This window comes from Neovison vison, chromosome 1 (genome assembly GCF_020171115.1).
Source record: "Neovison vison isolate M4711 chromosome 1, ASM_NN_V1, whole genome shotgun sequence".
NCBI classification, from domain to species: domain Eukaryota; kingdom Metazoa; phylum Chordata; class Mammalia; order Carnivora; family Mustelidae; genus Neogale; species Neogale vison.
Genome location: NC_058091.1, coordinates 121251343 through 121275998, shown reverse-complemented (window position 1 = coordinate 121275998; position 24656 = coordinate 121251343). Strand labels below are relative to the sequence as shown.

The 24656-nt window shown below is 43.0% G+C and overlaps 1 pseudogene; it reads left to right on the top strand.

Annotated features, from left to right (window-relative positions):
* The first annotated feature begins 367 nt into the window (after positions 1 to 367).
* On the top strand, positions 368 to 23869 carry LOC122911268 (annotated as a pseudogene).
* Positions 23870 to 24656: the final 787 nt, after the last annotated feature.

Sequence of the window (24656 nt, the reverse complement as noted above, 5' to 3'; positions counted from 1 at the left end):
GAAGCTGGCATGTTATTCATTGTGAGGGGTCTGTGTCTGGGCCCTGTGTCCCTGGGCCTCTGTGGTGGCCTATGACTCATGCAGGCATGGAAAGGGCCCCTGTGCTGAGGTGGGAGGGGTCTGGTCCTGTGGGCTGAGCAGGCTGGGAATGTTTCCAAAGGGCTGGGTGGGCTTTCTTGGCATCAGGGTTGTGGGGCTCCCACCCATCAGCACACTGAGCTGTAGGAAAGGCTGTGCTCTTGCTGGGGACTGTTGCCAGCCCTGAGCCTTGCTGTCTGCTCTGAGGCCCAGAGCTGTGGGATGGCCCTGCCTCCTTTCTGGAGGTGTTCACCTGCCTCCTGTCCTGTGTCTCCCCAGCTCTAAGGAGATGGAGGATTGCTGCAGGGGCTCTTTGCTCGCCCATCTCCCCTCCCTGCTTCTCCTCTTGCAGCTGCCTGCTGGGGGCTCTGCAGGTGAGTGTATCCTCTCCCCCTCCTTATATGTCCCAGGGGTGGGTGAGAGCCCCTGGAGCTCTGCTGGTGTCTCATCAGGACAGATGGCTATTGGTGGAGGCCCTGGCTCTAGACAGATTCTGGAGATGCCCCAACTGTTATTTGAAATTAAACACATAAGGACAATCCCAGAACTGTAAAATAAGGGCAGGGCAGCATAACAGCTCTCTAATGAGTTTATGTCTTATAAAGTAAAAAATGTGAATTTCACTAAGAAAAGTAGAAAATGAATTTCCCCTTATTTCTTGTTCCCTGTCTCTATTGGTATCTAACCACTTATTTTGTTATTAATTCATTACATCCATGAATACTGACAGTGTGTCCAGTGTGTGTTAGGTGCTACTCTATGTACAAAATGACAGAGTATCTCTCTTCACAGAGCTCATTCTGGCAGGTGACAGGGAGTAGTAAATACCACAAACCTGTACTATGTATGACTGATGGAGGAGTGGAGAGCATGGGACAGGGAAATAGAGGAGAGTGTGGAAGGGAGAGATGCAGGAGGGCTGTGGGCTGGTTGTAATGCTCTATAAGGTGGCCAATGTAGGTAGTAAGATGGGATGAAGCATGGTGGAGGCAGTGTGTTATCCTGTGAGGATCACCCAGGATTGAGGGATTCAATCATGTGGAGCAGCCAGAGCAAACCTGGAAGTGTGCTTGTGCGTTCAGGGAGCCAAGGAAGTTAGTGTTGGCTGTAGCAGAGTGAGGGAGAGGGAGAGAAGCAAGGGTTGGGGGGTCAGAGAGCATGGTCAGGTCATCCTTATAGGGCCTATGGGCCATATGGGGAACTGTGAAGCCATTGCAGGGCTTTGAGTAGAGGAGGGACATGGTTTTGCTTGTGGATTGAAAGAGTCATGCACAGAGGTTTGGGAGAGAATAGTCACAGGGAGTGTAGTCACTCTTATCCCACAGGTGAGGCATATAGTGAGTCAGCCAAAGTTGAGTGGCACAAGGGGTGAGAAGTCACTCTTCTGAGGTCCAGCATGGGTGTTTCTTGGAGAAGTGTCCTGTTGTGACATGTCCATCAGTTCTCAGAAGACCAAAGACTGTGAAGGGGTGCAGCAGTGAAGTGAAACTTTTGTTGTAAGAAGTAGTAATTTTCAACCTATAGGTGATGGAGTGGGGCAGGCTTTAACAGAAATAGCTGTGAACTCTAGGTTTAGTGCAAATGTAATTCACCAGAGTACTAAGATATGGGACAAAAATCTAACTTAGGAATAGGTGTGGGTAAGTTCCTGAGTTGGCTGAATGAGCAGAGAGTTCCCACCTAGGCCACAGGTGTTTTGTGGTCAGTTTTCAGTCCTGTCCTAAGAGGAGGCAGGTTAGAGCTATGGATCTGAGTGTGGTCCCTGGAACATTAGTTACAGAGTCCCCACCACCCCCTTAGAAATACACATTCTTAGACCCACCCAAACCTACTGAACCAGGAGCTCTGGGGGTGGAGCCCAGCCTTCTGTGTTTCACAGGACTTTCTGGTGATTCTGATGCCTGTGGAAAGTTAGAACCACTGAGTTAGAGAGTCCTTCATGGAAGGGCCTGGAGTCAGGAGGACAGGCCGCTGAGGAAGTCTCTTTGACATCATTGCTGGGTCTCAAGTATGTGGTAAAAGAATCTTGCCTAGGTACAGAGTGGTTAAAGCTGAGTCCTTCAGGTCAAGACTTCCTATCTGACACTTACCCCACTTGTCTGGGCCTCCCACCTGACAGTGTTTTCCCTTCCCTGTCCTGCATCTCTCCTGATTTCTCATCCTTATGTCTGTGTCCACAGAGGAGTTTGTGGTGATTGACTCCTCAGAACCTATTGCAGCAGCTCTGGATGGGGACATCATGCTGCCATGTTGTGTGTTCCCAACCATGAATGTGGAGAACATGGAGCTGCGGTGGTTCTGCTCAAATTTCTCAGAAGCAGTGTTCATCTGTTAAAACCAGCAGGAGCAGAGAGAGGCGCAGTTGGCCCAGTACACAGGGTGGACCTCACTGGTGAAGGAATTTCTCACCTGGGGAGAGGCCATTCTTCACATCCACAAGGTTCAGGTTTTTGACAACGGGCTATATACCTGCTGCTTCAGAAAGGGAAGCTTCTATGAATCTGCCAGTTTAGAGCTGAAGGTGGCAGGTGGGTCATTGATCTATATTTAGGGTGCTATAGTATTGGAGCTGGGAACAAACTTGGGGCCACGTAAATCAGCCCCTCATTTTACAGCTGAAGGAAAGGAGGTGTCTTCACTTATTCATTAATTCAGTGTGCATATAGAATCCCCATGAAGTGTCAGTTCCCTTTGTGGATACCTGGAGGCATTACTGAACCAAACCATGATCCTTGCTCTGTAGAGTTTATTTTCTAAAAACAAATAAAAGTGTAAGCAGTTGGGTTATAGAGGGTGTTAGGTAGTGGTGAGTAGGCATTTGGAGAAGTGGCTATCTGGGGGTGAGAGTTCCAAGCATAAGAACAGCTATATGATATAACCGAGTTAGGCATGTGGCAGATGTGTTGGGCACACAGGGAGGCCCCGTGGTTGGTGAGAGATGTGAATAGTGGGGTGGGGAGAGGTGAGAACCCTGACATAAACAGGTGTTTCTGGACCAGGTGCACAGAGAAGAGATTGATCAGGAAACTTTTGTGAGTAGCACATACTTGAGAAGGTACTTGGGATCACCAGTCTCTTCCAAAGGGCCTTTGGCTTGTGGTCTGGACTATGAGGGGCACAGAAAGCATGGTGACTGTGGTTATGAAGAGTTAACCATACAGTCCTGGGGCTGGAGTGTGTGTTCCCTTGGGAGTGCAGGAATGGGAACTGGGGAGAAATGGACAGCTGTTTAGTGGAGGAGAGGCAGATGTGAGAGTATAGAAGGCTTTTTGTGCTATGTAACAGAATTTGAATGTAGAGGTGAAGAAATCTTAAACAGAGTGGTGTAGGGTGGGTCATTTGCTTTGACAGTGTGAGGGAGGATAGATGAAAGGTGAGGAGACTGAAGGCATGAACGTAGTTACACAGAGGAAGGTTGGCTCTCCGACTTCATGTGGGGTCTCTGGGCTGGGAGATATTTGACTTCAGAGAGGTTTGGAACTAGACACCAATGAGTCAGTAGATTTGGTGATAGGTGAAGGGGGAAGAGGGGACTACAGAGAATCTTAGGGTTTCTCTTTTGCCAATTGTTTAACTGTAGTAGAAATATTGATAATTATATGTTATTTCCCAATTGTCATGATGCTGTGTAACACACAGTACAGAGCTCTCAGTGGCAGATAGCTATTTATTTAACTTGGGCATTAAGTGAATTTAGCTGATGTAGGCTTGGTTTGGCTTCTTCTTTTTCTCTTCATTTTTCCAGTTTAATTTTTTTTTATTTAAATTCAATTATCCAACATATAGTACATCATTAATTGCAGATGTAGAGTTCAATAAGTCATCAGTTGCATATAACACCCAGTGCTCATGTAGTTAGCTGCCCTTTTTTTATTATGTTATGTTAGTTATCATCATTAGATTTAAAAAAATTTAGTATTTTATTTAACCCAATATATCTGAAATGTTAACATTTTTCAACATATAATGACTTTTTAAAATTAAAAAACAAATTTTCAGTGTTCCAAGATGCATTGTTTATGTACCACACCCAGTGTTCCATGTGCCCTCCATAATACCCAACAGCAGGGTCACCTAACCCCCCATTCTCCTCTCCAAAACCCTCAGTTTGTTTCTCAGACTCCACAGACTCTCGTGTTTCATCTCCCCATCCAATTTCCCCCAACTTACTTCTCCTCTCTAACTCCCCATGTTCTCCGTGTTATTCCTTCTGCCCCACAAGTAAGTGAAACCATATAATTGATTCTCTGTACTTGACTTATTTCACTCAGCATAATCTCTTCCAGTCCTGTCCATGTTGATACAAAAGTTGGATATTCGTCCTTTCTGATGGATGCACAATATTCCATTGTGTATATGGACCACATCTTCTTTATCCATTCATCTGCTGAAGGGCATCTTGGCTCTCTCCACAGTTTAATGACCATGGCCATTGCTGCTATAAACATTGGGGTACAGATGGCCCTTCTTTTCACGACATCTGTATCTTTGGGGTAAATACCCAGGAGTGCAATGTAGGGTCATGGGGAAGCTCTATTTTTAATTTCTTAAGGAATCTCCACACTGTTTTCCAACATGGCTGCACCAACTTGCATTCCTACTAACAGTGCCAGAGGGTTCCCCTTTATCCACATATTCTCCAGCACTTTTCGTTTCCTGTCTTGTTAATTTTGACCATTCTAACTGGTAAGGTTGTATCCGAATGTGTATGTGTTTTTTTAATGGTGTTTCTTAATCTTTATTTTTTTTCTATTTTTTTTATTAATTAATTTATTTTCAGAAAAACAGTATTCATTATTTTTTCACCACACCCAGTGCTCCATGCAATCCATGCCCTCTATAACACCCACCATCTGGTACCCCAACCTGCCACCCACCCCGCCACTTCAAACCCTCAGATTGTTTTTCAGAGTCCATAGTCTCTCATGATTCACCTCCCCTTCCAATTTACCCCAACTCCCTTCTCCTCTCTAATACCCCTTGTCCTCCATTATATTTGTTATGCTCCACAAATAAGTGAAACCATATGACAATTGCCTCTCTCTGCTTGACTTATTTCACTCAGCATAATCTCTTCCAGTCCCGTCCATGTTGCTACAAAAGTTGGGTATTCATCCTTTCTGATGGAGGCATAAAACTCCATAGGGTATATGGACCACATCTTCCTTATCCATTCGTCCATTGAAGGGCATCTTGGTTCTTTCCATAGTTTGGCAACCGTGGCCATTGCTGCTATAAACATTGGGGTACAGATGGCCCTTCTTTTCATGACATCTGTATCTTTGGGGTAAATACCCAGGAGTGCAATTGCAGGGTCATAGGGAAGCTCTATATTTAATTTCTTTAGGAATCTCCATACTGTTCTTCAAAGAGGCTGCACCAACTTGCATTCCCACCAACAGTGTCAGAGGGTTCCCCTTTCTCCACATCCTCTCCAACACATGTTGTTTCCTGTTTTGTTAATTTTGGCCATTCTAACTGGTGTAAGGTGATATCTCAATGTGGTTTTAATTTGAATCTCCCTGATGGCTAGTGATGATGAACATTTTTTCATGTGTCTGATAGCCATTTGTATGTCTTCACTGGAGAAGTGTCTGTTCATATCTTCTGCCCATTTTTTGATATGTTTGCCCGTTTCATGTGTGTTGAGTTTGAGGAGTTCCTTATAGATCCTGGATATCAACCTTTTGTCTGTACTGTCATTCGCAAATATATTCTCCCGTTCCGTGGGTTGCCTCTTTGTTTTCTTGACTGTTTCCTTTGCTGTGCAGAAGCTTTTGATTTTGATGAAGTCCCAAAAGTTTATTTTCGCTTTTGTTTCCTTTGCCTTTGGAGACATATCTTGAAAGAAGTTGCTGTGGCTGATAACGAAGAGATTACTGCCTATGTTCTCCTCTAGGATTCTGAATGTGGTTTTGATTTGAATCTCCCTGATGGCTAATGATGATGAACATTTTTTTCATGTGTCTGTTGGCATTTGTATGTCTTCTTTGGAGAAGTGTCTGTTCATATCTTCTGCCCATTTGTTGATATGATTGTCTGTTTTGTGTGTGTTGAGTTTGAGGAGTTTTTTATAGATTTTGGATACCAGCGCTTTGTCTGGAGTGTCATCTGCGAATATCTCTCCCATTCCGTGGGTTGCCTCTTTATTTTGTTGACATTCCTTTGCTGTGCATAAGCTTTTGATCTTGATGAAATCCCCAAAGGTCATTTTTGCTTTTGTTTCTTTTGCCTTTGGAGACATGTCTTGAAAGAAATTGCTGTGGCCAATGTTGAAGAGGTTAATGCTTATGTTCTCCTCTAGGATTTTGACAGATTCCTGCTTCATGTTGAGGTCTTTTATCCATTTTGAGTTCATCTTTGTGTATGTGTAAAGGAGTGGCCAAGTTTCATTCTTCTACACATAGCTGTCCAATTTTCCCAGCACCATTTATTGAAGAGACTGTCTCTTTTCCACTGGGTATTTTTTCCGGTTTTCTCGAATATTAGTCAGTCATAGAGTTGTGAGTCTTATCGTGGCTCTCTACTCTGTTCCACTGGTCTATGTATCTGTTTTTGTGCCAGTACCATGCTGTTTTGGTGACCACAACTTTGTAATAAAACTTGAAATCAGGCAACATGATGCCCCCACTTTTGTTTTTCTTTTTTCAACATTTCCTTAGCAATTCGGGGTCTCTTCTGGTTCCCTACAAATTTTAGGATTGCATGTTTTGCATCGATTGAGAGGACCATGTGATTCTTCTCTCTTCTCATATTAATTTGTTCTATCACATTGATTGATTTGCAAATGTTGAACCATCCTTATAGCCCAGGGATGAATCACACCTGGTCATAGTGGATAATCTTTTTAATGTGTTGTTGGATCCTGTTTGCTAGGATCTTGTTAAGAATCTTAGCATCCATATTCATCAGTGATATTGTCTGAAATTCTCCTTTTTGGTAGAGTCTTTGCCTGGTTTGGGGATCAGGGTAATGCTGGCTTCATAGAAAGAGTCTGGAAGTTTTCCTTCTTCTTCAATTTTTTTTTTCTTTTCTCCAATTTATTTATTTTCAGAAAAACAGTATTCATTATGCAAGCCGTGCCCTCCATAATACCCACCACCTGGTACCCCAACCTCCCACCCCCCCGCCACTTCAAACCCCTCAGATTGTTTTTCAGAGTCCATAGTCTCTCATGGTTCACCTCCCCTTCCAATTTACCCAAAAGCACATACCTGCTTCAATTTTTTGAAACAGCTTCAGGAATAGGTGTTATTTCTTCTTTGAACGTTTGGGAGAATTCCCCAGGGAATCCGTCAGGTCCTGAGCTCTTGTTTTTTGGGAGGTTTTTGATGACTGCTTCAATCTCGTTACTAGATATCAGTCTATTCAGGTTGTCAATTTCTTCCTGATTCAATTTTGGTAGTTTATAGTTTTCTAGGAGTGCATCCATTTCATCTAGGTTGCTTAGCTTCCAGCTCTTTGAAAAGTGCTGGTGGAATTTTGATTGGGATGGCATTGAGCGTATAGATTTCTCTAGGCAGTATTGACATTTTATTTTTAAATTTATTTATTTTTTAAAATTTTTTATTTTTTTAAAACATAAATATATAATATATTTTTATCCCCAGGGGTACAGGTCTGTGAATCACCAGGTTTACACACTTTACAGCACTTACCGTAGCACATACCCTCCCCAATATCCATAACCTCACCCCACTCTCCCAAATCCCCCTCTCCCAGCAACCCTCAGTTTGTTTCGTGAGATTAAGAGTCACTTATGGTTTGTCTCCCTCCCAATCCCATCTTGTTTCATTTATTCTTCTCCTACCCCCTTAATCCCCCATGTTGCATCTCAACTTCCTCATATCAGGGAGATCATATGGTAGTTGTCTTTCTCCGATTGACTTATTTCGCTAAGCATAATACCCTCTAGTTCCATCCACGTCATCACAAATGGCAAGATTTTGTTTCTTTTGATGGCTGCATAGTATTCCATTGTGTATATATACCACATCTTCTTTATCCATTCATCTGTGGATGGACATCTAGGTTCTTTCCATAGTTTGGCTATTGTAGACATTGCTGCTATAAACATTCAGGTGCATGTGCCCCTTCGGATCACTACATTTGTATCTTTAGGGTAAATACCCAGTAATGCAATTGCTGGGTCATAGGGTAGTTCAATTTTCAACATTTTAAGGAACCTCCATGTTGTTTTCCAGAGAGGTTGCACCAGCTTGCATTTCCACTAGCAGTGTAGGAGGGTTTCCCTTTCTCTGCATCCTTGCCAGCATCTGTCATTTCCTGACTTGTTAATTTTAGCCCTTCTGATTGGTGTGAGGAGATCTCTCATTGTGGTTTTGATTTTTATTTCCCTGATGCCGAGTGATGTGGAGCATTTTTTCATGTGTCTGTTGGCCATCTGGTTGCCTTGTTTGCAGAAATGTCTGTTCATGTCTTCTGCTCATTTCTTGATTGGATTATTTGTTCTTTGGGTGTTGAGTTTGCTAAGTTCTTTATAGATTTTGGACACTAGCCCTTTATCTGATATGTCGTTTGCAAATATCTTCTCCCATTCTGTCAGCTGTCTTTTGGTTTTGTTAACTATTTCCTTTGCTGTGCAAAAGCTTTTGATCTTGATGAAATCCCAATAGTTCATTTTTGCCCTTGCTTCCCTTTACTTTGGCAATGTTCCTAGGAAGATCTTGCTGTGGCTGATGTCAAAGAGGTTGCTGCCTGTGTTCTCTTCAAAAATTTTGATGGATTCCTTTCTCACATTGAATCCTTCATCCATTTTGAGTCTATTTTTGTGTGTGGTGTAAGGAAATGGTCCAATTTCATTTTTCTGCATGTGGCTGTCCAATTTTCCCAACACCATTTATTGAAGAGGCTGCCTTTTTTCCATTGGACATTCTTTCTTGCTTTGTCAAAGATTAGTTGACCATAGAGTTGAGGGTCGATTTCTGGGCTCTCTATTCTGTTCCATTGATCTATGTGTCTGTTTTTGCACCAGTACCATATTGTCTTGATGATGACAGCTTTGTAATAGAGCTTGAAGTCCGGAATTGTGATGCCACCAACTTTGGCTTTCTTTTTCAATATTCCTTTGGCTATTCGAGGTGTTTTCTGGTTCCATATAAATTTTAGGATTATTTGTTCCATTTCTTTGAAAAAATGGATGGCACTTGGATAGGAATTGCATTAAATGTGTAGATTGCTTTAGGTAGCATAGACATTTTCACAATATTTATTCTTCCAATCCAGGAGCATGGAACGTTTTTCCATTTCTTTGTGTCTTCCTCAATTTCTTTCATGAGTACTTTATAGTTTTCTGAGTATAGATTCTTAGCCTCTTTGGTTAGGTTTATTCCTAAGTATCTTATAGTTTTGGGTGCAATTGTAAATGGGATTGACTCCTTCGTTTCTCTTTCTTCTGTCTTGTTGTTGGTGTAGAGAGATGCAACTGATTTCTGTGCATTGATTTTATATCCTGACACTTTACTGAACTCCTGTACAAGTTCTAGCAGTTTTGGAGTGGAGTCTTTTGGGTTTTCCACATATAGTATCATATCATCTGCGAAGAGTGATAATTTGACTTCTTCTTTGCCGATTTGGATGCCTTTAATTTCCTTTTGTTGTCTGATTGCTGAGGCCAGGACTTCTAGTACTATGTTGAATAGCAGTGGTGATAATGGACATCCCTGCCGTGTTCCTGACCTTAGCGGAAAACCTTTCAGTTTTTCTCCATTGAGAATGAAATTTGCGGTGGGTTTTTCATAGATGGCTTTGATGATATTGAGGTATGCGCCCTCTATCCCTACACTTTGAAGAGTTTTGATCAGGAAGGGATGCTGTACTTTGTCAAATGCTTTTTCAGCATCTGTTGAGAGTATCATATGGTTCTTGTTCTTTCTTTTATTGATGTGTTGTATCACATTGACTGATTTGCGGATGTTGAACCAACCTTGCAGCCCTGGAATAAATCCCACTTGGTCGTGGTGAATAATCCTTGTAATGTACTGTTGAATCCTATTGGCTAGTATTTTGGTGAGAATTTTCGCATCTGTGTTCATCAAGGATATTGGTCTATAGTTCTCTTTTTTGATGGGATCCTTGTCTGGTTTTGGGATCAAGGTGATGCTGGCCTCATCAAATGAGTTTGGAAGTTTTCCTTCCATTTCTATTTTTTGGAACAGTTTCAGGAGAATAGGAATTAGTTCTTTAAATGTTTGGTAGAATTCCCCCAGGAAGCCATCTGGCCCTGGGCTTTTGTTTGTTTGGAGATTTTTGATGACTGTTTCAATCTCCTTACTGGTTACGGGTCTTTTCAGGCTTTCTATTTCTTCCTGGTTCAGTTGTGGTAGTTTATATGTCTCTAGAAATGTATCCATTTCTTCCAGATTGTCAAATTTGTTGGCATAGAGTTGCTCATAGTATGTTCTTATAATTGTCTGTATTTCTTTGGTGTTAGTTGTTATCGCTCCTCTTTCATTCATGATTTTATTTATTTGGGTCCTTTCTCTTTTCTTTTTGATAAGTCTGGCCAGGGGTTTATCAATCTTATTAGTTCTTTCAAAGAACCAGTTCCTAGTTTCGTTGATTTACTCTATTTTTTTTTTTTTTTGGTTTCTATTTCATTGATTTCTTTTTTTTAAAATTTTTTATTTCTATTCAGTGTAACAGTATTCATTGTTTTTGCACCACACCCAGTGCTCCATTCAATCCGTGCCCTCTCCAATACCCACCACCTGGTTTCCCCAACATCCCACCCCCTGCCCCTTCAAAACCCTCAGATTGTTTTTCAGAGTCCATAGTCTCTCATGGTTCACCTCCCCTTCCAATTTCCCTCAACTCCCCTTTCCTCTCCATCTCCCCATGTCCTCCATGCTATTTGTTATGTTCCACAAATAAGTGAAACCATATGACAATCAACTCTCTCTGCTTGAATTATTTCATTGATTTCCGCTCTGATCTTTATGATTTCTCTTCTTCTGCTGGGTTTAAGGTTTCTTTCTTGTTCTTTCTCCAGCTCCTTTAGGTGTAGGGTTGGGTTGTGTACTTGAGACCTTTCTTGTTTCTTGAGAAAGGCTTGTACTGCTATATATTTTCCTCTCAGGACTGCCTTTGCTGTGTCCCACAGATTTTGAACTGTTTGTTTTTTAAAAATTTTTTTAAAATTTATTTTCAGCATAACAGTATTCATTGTTTTTGCACCACACCCAGTGCTCCATGCAATCCATGCCCTCTATAATACCCACCACCTGGTTCCCCCAACCTCCCACCCACTGCCCCTTCAAAACCCTCAGATTGTTTTTCAGAGTCCATAGTCTCTCATGGTTCACCTCCTCTTCCAATTTCCAACTCCCTTGTCCTCCATGCTATTTGTTATGCTGGAAGAGATTATGCTGAGTGAAACAAGTCAAGCAGAGAGAGTCAATTATCATATGGTTTCACTTATTTGTGGAACTGTTGTGTTTTAATTATCATTTGTTTTCATGAATTTTTTCAATTCTTCTTTAATTTCCTGGTTGACCCATTCATTCTTTAAAAGGATGCTGTTTAGTCTCCATGTTTTTGTGTTCTTTCCAAATTTCCTCTTGTGATTGAATTCTAACTTCAGAGCATTGTGGTCTGAAAATATGCAGGGAATGATCCCAATCTTTTGATACCGGTTGAGTCCTGATTTAGGACCAGGATGTGATCTATTCTGGCGAATGTTCCATGTGCACTAGAGAAGAATGTGTATTCTGTTGCTTTGGGAGGAAATTATCTGAATATATCTGTGGTGTCCATCTGGTCCAGTGTGTCATTTAAGGTCTTTATTTCCTTGTTGATCTTTTGCTTGGATGATCTGTCCATTTCAGTGAGGGGAGTGTTAAAGTCCCCTACTATTATTGTATTATTGTTGATGTGTTTCTTTGATTTTGTTATTAATTGGTTTATATAGTTGGATGCTCCCACGTTAGGGGCATAGATATTTAAAATTGTTAGATATTCTTGTTGGACAGATCCTTTGAGTATGATATAGTGTCCTTCTTCATCTCTTATTATAGTCTTTGGCTTAAAATCTAATTGATCTGATATAAGGATTGCCACTCATGCTTTTTTCTGATGTCCATTAGCATGGTAAATTCTTTTCCACCCCCTCACTTTAAATCTGGAGGTGTCTTCGGGTTTAAAATGAGTTTCTTGGAGGCAACATATAGATGGGTTTTGTTTTTTTATCCATTCTGATACTCTGTGTCTTTTGATTGGGGCATTTAGCCCATTAACATTCAGGGTAACTATTGAGAGATATGAACTTAGTGCCATTGTATTGCCTGTAAGGTGACTGTTACTGTATATTGTCTCTGTTCCTTTCTGATCTACCACTTGTAGGCTCTCTCTTTGCTTAGAGGACCCCTTTCAGTATTTCCTGTAGAGCTGGTTTGGTGTTTGCAAATTCTTTCAGTTTTTGTTTGTCCTGGAAGCTTTTAATCTCTCCTTCTATTTTCAATGATAGCCTAGCTGGATATAGTATTCTTGGCTGCATGTTTTTCTCGTTTAGTGCTCTGAAAATATCATGCCAGCTCTTTCTGGCCTGCCAGGTCTCTGTGGATAAGTCTGCTGCCTATCTAATATTTTTACCATTGTATGTTACAGACTTCTTTTCCCGGGCTGCTTTCAGGATTTTCTCTTTGTCAGTAAGACTTGTAAATTTTACTATTAGGTTATGGAGTGTGGACCTATTCTTGTTGATTTTGAGGGGGGTTCTCTGCACCTCCTGGATTTTGATGCTTGTTCCCTTTGCCATATTGGGGAAATTCTCTCCAATAATTCTCTCCAGTATACCTTCTGCTACCCTCTCTCTTTCTTCTTCTTCTGGAATCCCAGTTACTCTAATGTTGTTTCATCTTATGGTGTCACTTATCTCTCGAATTCTCCCCTCATGGTCCAGTAGCTGTTTGTCTCTCTTTTGCTCAGCTTCTTCTTTTTTTTTTTTTTTAATTTTTTTAAAAAGATTTTATTTATTTATTTGACAGAAAGAAATCACAAGTAGATGGAGAGGCAGGCAGAGAGAGAGAGAGAAGCAGGCTCCCTGCTGAGCAGAGAGCCCGATGCGGGACTCGATCCCAGGACCCTGAGATCACGACCTGAGCCGAGGCAGCGGCTTAACCCACTGAGCCACCCAGGCGCCCCTTGCTCAGCTTCTTTATTCTCTGTCATTTGGTCTTCTATACCGCTAATTCTTTCTTCTGCCTCATTTATCCTAGCAGTGAGAGCCTCCATTTTTGATTGCATCTCATTAATAGCTTTTTTAAATTTCAACTTGATTAGATTTTAGTTCTTTTATTTCTCCAGAAAGGGCTTTTATATTTCCCTAGAGGGTTTCTCTAATATCTTCCATGCCTTTTTCGAGCCTGGATAGAACCTTGAGAATTGTCATTCTGAACTCTAGATCTGACATATTACCAATGTATGTATTGATTAGGTCCCTAGCCTCCGGTACTGCCTCTTGTTCCTTTTTTTGTGGTGATTTTTTCCGCCTTGTCATTTTGTCCAGATAGAGTATATGAGGGAGCAAGTAAAATACTAAAAGGGTGGCCGGCAACCCCAGGAAAATATGCTTTAACCAAATCAGAAGAGAACCCAAATTGTGAAGGGGGAGAAAGAAAAAAGAGGTTCAGAAAGAAAAAAAAACAAAGAAAAAAAAGAAAGAAACAATTTAAAAGGGAAAATGAATAAAGATAAAGTATGAGAAAGAAAAGAAATATATATGTTAGATAAACTAGTTAAAAAACGTTAAAAAAAAGAAAAGGGTAAAAGTTAAAATAATTTAGCAGAGGGGGGACAAGATGGCGGGGTACTAGGAAGAGGCGTCTTTTCAGCTGGTACCCCAAAGTGAGCTGATTACCTACCAAAGAACTCTGATCACCCATGAAATCAGCCTGAGATCAGAATTATACACGTCTGGATCTCTACAGGGGTAGAAGACGCCAGTGAGCAGGTAAAGCGGAATGGAACAGCGGACTGATATCGGAAGATAAACAAAAGGGGGAGGGAGCCACCAGAGGCGACCGGTGCAAAAGTAATACCCTGATACGAGCGAGAGTGCCCTGCGTCTGGGGACCAGCATTAACTTGGAGACTGGTTGAAAGCACTCCAAAAGAGCAAAGGATCGCGGGGGCAAATTGTGGGAATCGGGGCGGCTAGGGATAGGGGCTTAAGTCCCCGGTCCCAGACGGCCTCCCGGGCGCGGAGGCAGAGAGAGTGCGGCGGAGAAACCGGCTCCTGGTCCCTAAGCCGCCAGCACGCCCCAGAGCGCGGGGGTTCCGGCTCCTGTGAGGGGATGGGAGCCGCGCCGGTCTGCAGAACGCGCGCTAGCCCTACCACAAAGCTTGAGATGCGCGTGCACGTCGCTCCAGCTCTCCTGGGTTTCTAAGGCCCGGGGGCGCTTCTTGACCCGGGCCATTGTTCCAAAGTCTAAGGCGCGCACGCTCGAAGCTCTTCCCCGGACAGAGGCGCGCAAAAGCCCAGCCTGCGGCTTACGGACCCGCGCCCCGTTCTCAGTGCCCCAGACGCGCGCCCGACTCACAGCCACCTCTGAAAAGAGGTGCGCGCAAGCCGGGCACTCCCAGCCCGGGCCGGCGGCAAAATCTCAGTGTGCGATCGCTGCTTGGAACCTCTCTGGCGGTCAGGAGCTCCCAGACAGCCGCCACTGCCTTGGCTTTGGGGACGAGCAAAAGATCCTGCGCCCCCAGGGTCTTTAACTTGGAACCTGCACTGCCAGCGTCCAAGGGGGAATTTATTCAGCTTCTGCACCCAGACTGAGGCTTCTCTCTGAGACGGAGATCAGGAAGTGTTCCAGGGTGCACCTTGACTGCACCAGAGTTGATACATCCAGCTACATCTGTTCAGTCTTCTCCCACCAAAATGACTAGGAGGAGGAATGCCCAACAGAAGAAAAATACAGAGGATGGACCTTCTGCAATAGAGCTAACGGCTATCAACATAGACAATATGTCGGAAAGAGAATTCAGGCTAACAATTATCCAGGCAATAGCTAGGTTGGAGAAAGCCATGGATGACCAAACAGAATTGATTAGGGCCGAACTGAAAGCGACCAGACAGGATGTTCACAATGTTAGGGCGGAGCTTAAAGCTACCAGGGAGGAGGTCCACAATGCTCTCAATGAGTTCCAATCCAATCTAAACTCTCTCAAAGCTAGGGTAACTGAGACAGAAGATAGAATTAGTGATCTGGAAGACAAACAGATAGAGAGAAAGGATCAGGAGGAAGCCTGGAACAAACAGCTTAGATCCCACGAAAGCAGAATTAGGGAAATAAGTGATGCCATGAAGCGTTCCAACGTCAGAATTATTGGAATTCCTGAAGGGGAGGAGAAAGAAAAAAGTCTAGAAGATGTCGTGGAACAAGTCCTTCATGAAAACTTTCCGAATCTCACGAATGAAACCAGCGTTCATGTACTAGAGGCTGAACGGTCTCCACCCAAGATTATACACTCCAAAAAAACATCACGACACCTGATAGTCAAATTGAGAAATTATAATTGTAGGTATAATCTCTTGAAAGCCGCCAGGGCAAAGAGGCTCCTTACTTACAGAGGGAAGCCCATCAGAATAACGTCAGACCTGTCCACAGAGACCTGGCAAGCCAGAAGAGGCTGGCAAGATATATTCAGGGCACTAAATGAGAAGAACATGCAGCCAAGAATACTTTATCCAGCAAGACTGACATTCAAAATGGATGGAGAGATAAAGAGTTTCCAAGACCGGCAAGGCTTAAAAGACTATGCAACCACCAAGCCGATACTGCAGGAAATATTAAGGGGGGTGCTATAAAAGAGGAAAAATCCAAAGAATAGCATTGAACAGAAATATAGAGACAGTCTACAGAAAGAAAGACTTCAAAGGTAACTCGATGTCAATAAAAACGTATCTATCAATAATCACTCTCAATGTGAATGGCCTAAATGCACCCATAAAACGGCACAGGGTTGCAGATTGGATAAAACGACAGGACCCATCCATATGCTGTCTACAAGAGACCCATTTTGAACCTAAAGATACACGCAGACTGAAAGTGAAGGGGTGGAGAAGCATCTTTCATGCCAATGGGACTCAAAAGAAGGCTGGGGTAGCGATTCTCATATCAGATAAATTAGCCTTCAAACTAAAGACTGTAGTCAAAGATACAGAAGGACACTACATAATCCTTAAAGGGACTATCCACCAAGATGATCTAACAATTGTAAATATCTATGCTCCCAATATGGGAGCAGCCAATTACTTAAGAAAACTGTTAATCAAGATAAAGAGTCATATTGATATGAATACACTAATCGTAGGTGATCTTAACACGCCTCTTTCAGAATTAGACAGATCATCGAAGCAGAAAATCAATAAATAAACAAGAGCATTGAATGACACATTGGACCAGATGGACCTCATAGATATATACAGAACATTCCACCCTAAAACAGCAGAATACTCGTTCTTCTCAAGTGCACACGGAACCTTCTCCAGAATAGACCACATACTGGGTCACAAATCAGGACTCAGCCGATACCAAAAGACTGAGATTATTCCCTGCATATTATCAGATCACAATGCTTTGAAACTGGAGCTCAATCACAAGGAAAAGTTCCGAAGGAACTCAAACACCTGGAAGCTAAAGACCACCTTGCTTAAGAATGCTTGGATCAACCAGGAGATCAAAGAAGAACTGAAACAATTCATGGAAACCAATGAGAATGAAGACACTTCGGTCCAAAACCTATGGGATACAGCAAAGGCGGTCCTAAGGGGAAAATATATAGCCATCCAAGCCTTGCTCAAAAAAATTGAAAAATCCAGAACACACCAGCTGTCTCTACACCTTAAAGAACTGGAGGATCAACAACAAATCAAACCAACTCCACACATAAGAAGGGAAATCATCAAGATTAGAGCTGAATTCAATGAGGGAGAAACCAGAGATACAGTAGAACGTATCAATGAAACTAGAAGCTGGTTTTTTGAAAGAATCAATAAGATCGACAAGCCACTGGCTACACTAATCCAAAAGAAAAGAGAGAAATCCCAAATTCATAAAATTATGAATGAAAAGGGAGAGATCACAACTAACACCAAGGAAGTAGAAACAATCATCAGAAGTTATTACGAACAGTTATATGCCAATAAGCTTAGCAACCTAGATGAAATGGATGCATTCCTGGAAAAATATAAACTACCAAAATTGAACCAGGAAGAAATCGACAACCTGAATAGACCGATATCTAATAACGAGATTGAAGCAGTGATCAAAAATCTCCCAAAAAACAAGAGCCCAGGACCTGACGGATTCCCTGGGGAATTCTACCAAACATTCCAAGAAGAAATAACACCTATTCTCCTGAAGCTGTTTCAAAAAATTGAAGCAGAAGGAAAACTTCCAGACTCTTTCTATGAAGCCAGCATTACCCTGATCCCCACACCAGGCAAGGACCATACCAAAAAGGAGAATTTCAGACCAATATTACTGATGAATATGGATGCTAAGATTCTCAACAAGATCCTAGCCAACAGGATCCAACAACACATTAAAAAGATTATCCACCATGATCAGGTGGGATTCATCCCTGGGCTACAAGGATGGTTCAACATTCATAAATCAATCAATGTGATACAACAAATTAATATGAGAAGAGAGAAGAATCACATGGTCCTCTCAATTGATGCAGAAAAAGCATTTGACAAAATCCAACATCCGTTCCTGATTAAAACGCTTCAAAGTATAGGGATAGAGGGAACATTCCTGAACCTCATCAAATCTATCTATGAAAGACCCACAGCAAATATCATCCTTGATGGGAAAAAGCTTGCAGCCTTCCCGTTGAGATCAGGAACAAAACAAGGATGCCCACTTTCACCACTCTTATTCAACATAGTATTAGAAGTCCTAGCAACAGCAATCAGACAACAGAGAGAAATAAAAGGTATCCAAATTGGTAATGAAGAAGTAAAACTCTCTCTCTTCGCAGATGACATGATTCTCTATATGGAAAACCCAAAAGACTCCACCCCCAAACTACTAGAACTCATACAGCAATTCAGCAGCGTGGCAGGATACAAAGTCAATGTGCAGAAATCAGTGGTTTTCTTATACACTAATAATGAAAATACAGAAAGGGAAATTAGAGAATCGATTCCATTTACTATAGCACCAAGAACCATAAGATACCTGGGAATAAACCTAACTAAAGAGGTAAAGGATCTATACTTGAGGAACTATAGAACACTCATGAAAGAAATTGAAGAAGACACAAAAAGATGGAAGACCATTCCATGCTCTTGGATCGGAAGAATAAACATTGTTAAAATGTCTATACTGCCTAGAGCAATCTATACTTTTAATGCCATTCCGATCAAAATTCCACCAGCATTCTTCAAAGAGCTGGAGCAAATAATCCTAAAATTTGTATGGAATCAGAAGAGACCCCGAATCGCTAAGGAAATGTTGAAAAACAAAAATAAAGCTGGCGGCATCACCTTACCTGATTTCAAGCTTTATTACAAAGCTGTGATCACCAAGACAGCATGGTACTGGCATAAAAACAGACACATAGACCAGTGGAACAGAGTAGAGAGCCCTGATATGGACCCTCAACTCTATGGTCAATTAATCTTCGACAAAACAGGAAAAAATATACAGTGGAAAAAAGAGAGTCTCTTCAATAAATGGTGCTGGGAAAACTGGACAGCTATATGTAGAAGAATGAAACTCGACCATTCTCTTACACCGTACACAAAGATCAACTCAAAATGGATAAAAGACCTCAACGTGAGACAGGAATCTATCAGAATCTTAGAGGAGAACATAGGCAGTAATCTCTTCGATATCAGCCACAGCAACTTCTTTCAAGATACGTCTCCAAAGGCAAAGGAAACAAAAGCGAAAATAAACTTCTGGGACTTCATTAAAATCAAAAGCTTCTGCACAGCAAAGGAAACAGTCAAAAAAACAAAGAGGCAACCCATGGAATGGGAGAAGATATTTGCAAATGACAGTACAGACAAAAGGTTGATATCTAGGATCTATAATGAACTCCTCAAACTCAACCCACACGAAACAGACAAACACATCAAAAAATGGGCAGAAGATATGAACAGACACTTCTCCAATCAAGAAATACAAATGGCTATCAGACACATGAAAAAATGCTCATCATCATTAGCCCTCAGGGAGATTCAAATTAAAACCACATTGAGATATCACCTTACACCAGTTAGAATGGCCAAAATTAACAAAACAGGAAACAACATGTGTTGGAGAGGATGTGGAGAAAGGGGAACCCTCTTGCACTGTTGGTGGGAATGCAAGTTGGTGCAGCCTCTTTGGAGAACAGTGTGGAGATTCCTCAAGAAATTGAAAATAGAGCTTCCCTATGACCCTGCAATTGCACTCCTGGGTATTTACCCCAAAGATACAGATGTCGTGAAAAGAAGGGCCATCTGTACCCCAATGTTTATAGCAGCAATGGCCACAGTCGCCAAACTATGGAAAGAACCAAGATGCCCTTCAACGGATGAATGGATAAGGAAGATGTGGTCCTTATACACTATGGAGTATTATGCCTCCATCAGAAAGGACGAATATCCAACTTTTGTAGCAACATGGACGGGACTGGAAGAGATTATGCTGAGTGAAATCAGTCAAGCAGAGAGAGTCAATTATCATATGGTTTCACTCATTTGTGGAGCATAACCAATAGCATGGAGGACAAGGGGCGTTAGAGAGTAGTAGGGAATTTGGGTAAATTGGAATGGGAGGTGAACCATGAGAGACTATGGACTCTGAAAAACAGTCTGAGGGGTTTGAAGTGGCGGGGGGGTGGGAGGTTGGGGTACCAGGTGGTGGGTATTATAGAGGGCACGGCTTGCATGGAGCACTGGGTGTGGCGAAAAAAATAGTGAATACTGTCTTTCTGAAAATAAATAAATTAGGAGAAAAAAAATAAAAATTAAAAAAAAATAATTTAGCAGAAGGAGAAAGAAAATTGAAAAAGAAAAAAAAAATTAAATTAACCACAAGACTAAAGAATCATGGGGAGAAAGCCATAAGTTCTGTGCTTTGTTTTCTCCTTCTCTGGAATTCCGCTGCTCTCCTTGGTATTGAAACTGCACTCCTTGGTAGGTGAACTTGGTCCTGGCTGGATTTCTTGTTGATCTTCTGGGGGAGGGGCCTGTTGTAGTGACCCTCAAGTGTCTTTGCCCCAGGCGGAATTGCACCGCCCTTACCAGGGCCCCGGCTGAGTAATCCTCTCGGGTTTGCTTTCAGGAGCTTTTGTTCCCTGAGCGCTTTTTGTAGATTTCCAGAGGATGGGAATAAAAATGGCGGCCTCCCAGTCTCTGGCCTGGAGGAGCCAAGAGCCCGGGGCCCCACTCCTCGGTGTGCCCTCAGAGAACAACGCCCAATTACTCCCGTCTCCCTGGCCTCCAGCCACGCTCCGAGCTCACTGAGTCTGCGACCGGTTCAAGGTAACCCCGAGCTGAGAGCTTACTGTCGGCTCTGCCTCTGTAGCCGGCTTTCCCGTTCTAATACCTGCAAGCTCTGCGACACTCAGACACCCCCGTTCCTTCCCTGACCCCGCGGGACCTGGGACCACACTGACTGCACATGGGTTTCACCCCATTTAGCCTCTGGAGTGATGTCCCTCAGTGGAACAGACTTTTAAAAGTCCTGATTTTGTGCTCTGTTGCTCCGCTGCTTGCTGGGAGCCGGCCCCTCCCCCTGCGGTCTAACTTCCCGTCACTTTGGATTCACTTCTCCGCCAGTCCTACCTTTCAGAAAGTGGTTGATTTTCTGTTTCTAGAATTGCTGTTCTTCTTCTCTTCGATCTCCTGTTGGATTTGTAGGTGTTTGCAATCTTTAGATAAGCTCTCTAGCTGATCTCCTGCTACCTGAAGTAGTCTCAGCCTGCTACTTCTCTGCATCTTGACTCCTCCCCCTCAATGTGTTTTTTTTTTTAAGATTTTATTTATTTATTGGACACAGAGAGAGAGAGAGATCACAGGTAGGCAGAGCAGCAGGCGACAGGGTGGGGGGGAGCAGGCTCCCCGCTGAGCAGAAATCCAGGTGCAGGGCTGGATCCTAGCACCCTGAGATCATGAACTGTGCTGAAGGTAGAGGTTTAACCCAGTGATCCACACAGGCACTCCTCAATGTTGTTTTGATATTTATTTCCCTGATGGCTAGTGACGTTGAACATTTTTTCATGTGTCTGTTAGCCATTTGTAGCAGTATTCGGCTACTCTTAACTGGGCTTGCTCATGCATCTTTGGTCATGTTGGGGAAATATAATTAAAAGGAAATCTCTGAGAAATCTCCTTCACACAGATAGTGGGAAAGAAAACCCTTTAATTATAGAATTAGATTTACCAAAATGTGATGTGTATCATAGGCAATCTTTGAAGAGATGCAAAGACAAAGAAAATCACTCTTTTCCATAGCTGTGCAGACACAGCTCATTACACATATATACTCAGGATAGATGGTTACTAGCTCTCAAGTAAGTGGACATGACAGCACCATCTGTCACAAATAGTTCACCCTAGATTTACATAGTAATAGGGTGATCATCTATGTTAGCTAGTTGACCTCATCCAGAAGAAAAACTAAGTCTCCCATTTTTAAAACAGCACGTGGTTTTACACAAGGATCCTGTTGCCCACTGAGGTAAGGCCCATACCCTGGCACAGGAAGGAGGAGAGGGGGGTGTTGTCTTCTTTGAGTGAGCCGTTCAAAGAGAAGTTTCCCAGATCTTTGAGAAAGACATTCCTGGATCACAAAGCTGTCAAAAGGCCTATCTGTGTTTTTCAGTGGACTTATGTACATTTCAAAGAAGAGAGAAAGCACCCACAGTCACAGGTTTTCTCAATAAATGATGAAAAAAAAAAAAAGGAAGGGACTTTCTTCCTTTATTTTCAACAGGGACAATTAAGCCTTTTTGCCTTAATTTTTATTTGTCCTGACAGTGGACCTTGGCTGGTTTGCTTACATGGGTGTTGTTTAGCTGGCTCTTGGCTGGTCTAGGACAACTTTAGCTAGGAAGGCAGTGCTAGCCTGAACATGTCCATTACATGGGAGAGGGCAAGGTAAATGGCAAAAGCAGTTTCCAAACACTGCTGGAGTCATATTCCCTGAACTCTCAGTGGCTGAGCCAAGTCACCTGATGGAGCCTAGAAGCAGTGTGTGAAGGCACTAACAGTATGTGGCCGAGGGTGAGCTGGATGTGAGGAAGGCTGAAGGATTGGAATGTTTTCATCATCAGGCTATCAAAGATGGGACCAAGTATGAACCTGTTCAGGATTTGATTTTGAAGCATCTGTGAGGAATTCAGGCAGAGGTAACCCTCAGGGATGTGGATATTAGGGAGGATGCTCAGGAGGTAGTTAGATTTTTTGAAGGTGAAGTGATGTACCAAGTGGCAGTGTATGTGCAGATGACCTGGAGAGTATGTGAGGTGAGAAGAGCAGAGAAGGATGGAATCTGAGAGAAAATTCCTCCTTTTGTCACTCTGGACAATGGACTTCCCACCCTCATGTTTAGGGAGAAGAAACCTGCCTTCTGTGCCTACCACATGTCCCCATGATCCTTCTTCTTTTTTTTTTTTTTTTGTGGTAGGACCCCTCCTTTGCTCCCTGCCATGATCATTCCCCAGTGGAGCCCCCAGAATGCAATGCTGCCCTTGGAGGTGTGCACAGGAAGGCTTTGCTTGCATCCCTGGGCTCTAGGAGGCCTCCCTGTACTCTCTTGAAGATATGGGCTCTGCCGCTCCAGTGCTCATCACAGGGCCAGAGGAGGATGGGGTCCGAGTGGTGTGTAAGGCGTCGGGGTGGTTCCCAAAGCTCCAGGTACAGTGGAGAGCCCTCAGTGGAGAGAAATTCTTGACATTTCTGAGACTCATGTCCAAAATGCTGAAGGGCTGTTCAGTGTGGAGGCTGCGCTGGTGGTGAAACATAGCTCTTTGGAAAATGTGACCTGCTTCCTTTTTAACCCAATCCTGAGCCAAGAGAAAGCAATGGCCATTTTTATCCCAGATGTGCTGTTTCCCTCTCCCAGTAGGGCCATAGGGAGGGACTGGGAGTCCCTGGGTGTGCTGGGTGGATTGTTCTGGGCCATGCTCCTGACGGTGTTTTTGGCCGGTCCCAGAGGACTTCTTTCCCTAGACTTTTCCCTGGATGTCAGCTTTCATGGTGATCCTGACCTTGTTGATATTCTTACTCTTTGGGACTGCCTACTACACCAAGAAAGAACAAACTGCTAAGTGCCAGGAGATGAAGGAATGGAATGGGAGAAACTCCGTAGGGAAAAGGACGAGAACCAGCGGGGAAAGGAGGAGGCACTGAAAGCCAGAGGTAAGGCAGGGCAGTGGCTACGGTCTGTGAGTGTGACAGCCAGTGCAGAGGAAAAGTGGACAGAGGGCCCTTGCTGGAGCAAGTGGCTGAGGAGGTCGAGAGAGGACATGGAGCTGTGGAGGCTCGATGGATCTGGAGCTATGACTTCTAGGATACTGACATGTGCATTTGTGGGTTTGTCAGGTGCAGTCTTTGCTGTTCTTAGAGATGGGGGTTCATGCTCATTTCTCACTTTCTTTCAGAAGAACTCCAAGCAGATCTCAGTAAGTTCTGCTTTTTCTCTAGACGTTTCTGTGTCTTTTTTGAAGGAGACCTTCTGGTTCTTAGCTCACCTGTTTCCTTTGTTGCATTTCAGACTGGAGGAAATCTGTTTACCTGACTGGTGAGTGACTGTCCAGGTGTCCTTGCATTTTTGTTCCACCTAAATCAAGGTGTCTCTTCTCCTTGTTTCAGGCAGAAACATGTGGACCCTTCTCTGGGGCAGAAGCAGAAGCTGGTGGGAGGAAGAGCCCTGTTACATGAGCTTTCTCCAATCTGGGCCACTGTTTCCCAGCCAGTTCCTGGAAACCTGGGGGTGATCGTGGTTCCTGGAGTCTGTCATGCATCTTGGGGTTATTCCAATGCTGACCTGCATGCCATATTGCTAGCTCTTTAGCCTTCAGTGCAACTAGTTCTGTTAGCACTTGGAATCCAAAAGCCAGTTGCTCTGAGATTTCAAGAAAAGAACTATATAAATTAATGGGGTCACCAAGTTTAGGAGTGTGACCTTAGCTCCATAATACCAACCAGGAAGAGTGTGTTTTCTACAGTTCCTGGAAGTTGTGATCATAAATTGATGGGTAGAGGACTGGACAGACTATGTGTGAGAATGTGGTGGAATGAGCCGTCAATGTCCCCAGATAGTGATTGTGTTATCTGAGAAGGATTGGCCACTGTTACTCTAGAGTTCACCTCACATCCCTACCTGAAATGATCTCTCCTTTTGGGTTATTTCTCAAAGATCTCTGTGTTCAACATCACCAGGTATAGTAATGATGTTTTTATACTTATGGAATTTTATATATTTTATCCCTGTAATTTTTTTATACAGTGTATGTCAGCACATGGCAGGAGGTCATTTCCTTTCCAGCCTCTCCCCACTCTGGAGTTAGTGTCACCTGTAGCCCAGAGGGCAGGCAAGGGTCAGTAGATGAATG